Below are 2,500 nucleotides of genomic sequence, written 5' to 3' on the forward strand. Positions count from 1 at the left end.
CCCATGTTGTGCCTTAACCTAACCCATGTTGTGCCTTAACCTAACCCATGTTGTGCCTTAACGTAACCCACGTTGTCGCCTAAACCTGCTCTGTAATTGTTATACGACTCGTTCAATTACTGTAGTGTTGCCCACCCGCAACCCTCGCAATATAGTTCGCTACTCGCACTGCCCGCACCCCTGTGTATCGCTTCATGTTAAACACCTTGCAAGTCTTGCTCACTTTCCACATGCTCCTGCTGTACACTGTAATGTGGATGGCAGCAGGACGTACATGCCGCCCCTCCCCACGTCCCCACCTTGCCCCCTGCCTTCGCAAGCTGGTTGGTGAGAAGTTTGCATGTTCAATGCCCTTCGCATGCGACGTACTCAGGCTACGTTGTGGTGCGGCCTGTGTCAACTGTCCGCTGATGTCGTACGCGTGAACCACAATCTGTACTGCACATTCGTCCTTATGTACTGAATGATACATCGTGGCACATGTGTGACCGCACAACGACTGCGCCCAAAAACGGCGGACCATACAGTGCAAATATTGTGCACGCAGCTACGTGTCGTCTCCCTATGAGAGCTGGATTGCAGTGTGGTACGCCATAGAGACGTGTGGGAGGAACGGACGCCGTGGATGGCGATCAGCATGAGCTGTCTGTTGATGTATTCGGACCTAGTCGTCTCTCCTCACACACCGTGATGGCATGGTGCACCGCGTTCCATATCTGCGACATGCTACAGAGGCCGGTTGACAGTCGTTCGAGCAATGGACATCGCATACGTACGGGGGCCACCTTCCACGTATTGTCTAGGCGTGCACATTTTGTTGCGTGTATGTGGGCAGACGTAGTGTGGCGTGACACCTGACACAGGCATGCAATAATCGTTGAAGTTGCAAATGGCGATGGACGCCTGCGTTTTCTGGTGAAGTTACGCAAATGAACAAATGGTAACCTGTTGTGGTGCGGTTGTTCTCGCTAGGGGTGAATCGGTGATGGCGACGATAGGTTGAGGTACTAACCGGTTGTTCCAGCGATACCCACCATGCCGACGAAACTGAACGGCATCTGGGTGTGAAGCGATACGCGGCGGTGGCTGGGTGGGACCGTCCCCGGCCGGTGAGGGGGCGCCTCCCGGCGTGCTGGCCGCGCGGTGCGTGGGCGCACGCGCTACAGCCGGCTGGTGGGGGCGGCCAGTGGCAGGCGCGCCGGCCGACGGACGCGGCAGGCGTCGCAGCTGCGCGCCGGCGCACCCTGCGCGCGGCGCCGTGCGGCCAAAGTAGGTCCTCGCGGGCCCGGTGCGAAGCGCGGTGGACATCTTCAGTGTGCTGGTCCGATTGAGGACTGTGTGCGTTGAGGATGCGCCGCCGCCCGGCGCTCGGCGCCGCGACGCCGTCTGCTGCTCGGTCGCCCCAGCGGTTCTCGCTGGTGGTTTGTATCGCAGCTGTGCGGATGTGTTGGCGCGTGCGCTGTGCTGGGAGAGTTCGCTTCGGCACCCAAGTGGGGCTTTTGTCCTTCTGTGGCGCTGGCGTTGGAGCTGCCGGTCACCGTAGGTGGCGCGTGTTGTCTCCCGCCGGCAATGCCACGACAGCACGCTCCCGGGCCTCTGTCGGCAGCGGCAAGCTCAGTTGGGAGCACGGGTGGTCGCACCGAAAGCGTCTACTCGCCTAACTCCGGGCGATTGCGCCTCTCTCGAACCCGACCAAGTACTTGGGACGGCGCTGCGCGCCGCCGGGACCTGAGAGGGTTTCGAGGTGTATTGTGCAGGGGAGCTCAGCCTCCTCCTGTTTGCAGAATGATTGAGCGGACGCTTGCGTGTTCGCGCGGGCCCCCGGGACACACTCCCGGGCGGCCGGCTGCTCAGCTCTAGTTGACGCAGCTCCCTGGTTGATCCTGCCAGTAGTCATATGCTTGTCTCAAAGATTAAGCCATGCATGTCTCAGTACAAGCCGCATTAAGGTGAAACCGCGAATGGCTCATTAAATCAGTTATGGTTCCTTAGATCGTACCCACGTTACTTGGATAACTGTGGTAATTCTAGAGCTAATACATGCAAACAGAGTCCCGACCAGAGATGGAAGGGACGCTTTTATTAGATCAAAACCAATCGGTCGGCTCGTCCGGTCCGTTTGCCTTGGTGACTCTGAATAACTTTGGGCTGATCGCACGGTCCTCGTACCGGCGACGCATCTTTCAAATGTCTGCCTTATCAACTGTCGATGGTAGGTTCTGCGCCTACCATGGTTGTAACGGGTAACGGGGAATCAGGGTTCGATTCCGGAGAGGGAGCCTGAGAAACGGCTACCACATCCAAGGAAGGCAGCAGGCGCGCAAATTACCCACTCCCGGCACGGGGAGGTAGTGACGAAAAATAACGATACGGGACTCATCCGAGGCCCCGTAATCGGAATGAGTACACTTTAAATCCTTTAACGAGTATCTATTGGAGGGCAAGTCTGGTGCCAGCAGCCGCGGTAATTCCAGCTCCAATAGCGTATATTAAAGTTGTT

At 57.7% G+C, this 2,500-nt stretch overlaps 1 non-coding gene across 1 annotated transcript in view; it reads left to right on the forward strand.

Annotated features, from left to right (window-relative positions):
* The first annotated feature begins 1,870 nt into the window (after window positions 1–1,870).
* The window catches only part of LOC124730953, a 1,909-nt gene continuing 1,279 nt past the window's right edge, over window positions 1,871–2,500 (forward strand). The window contains exon 1 of the ribosomal RNA XR_007008108.1: window positions 1,871–2,500. This exon is cut by the window's right edge and continues 1,279 nt beyond it. This is a non-coding gene — a ribosomal RNA (small subunit ribosomal RNA).

Source organism: Schistocerca piceifrons, unplaced genomic scaffold (assembly GCF_021461385.2).
Source record: "Schistocerca piceifrons isolate TAMUIC-IGC-003096 unplaced genomic scaffold, iqSchPice1.1 HiC_scaffold_1256, whole genome shotgun sequence".
NCBI classification, from domain to species: domain Eukaryota; kingdom Metazoa; phylum Arthropoda; class Insecta; order Orthoptera; family Acrididae; genus Schistocerca; species Schistocerca piceifrons.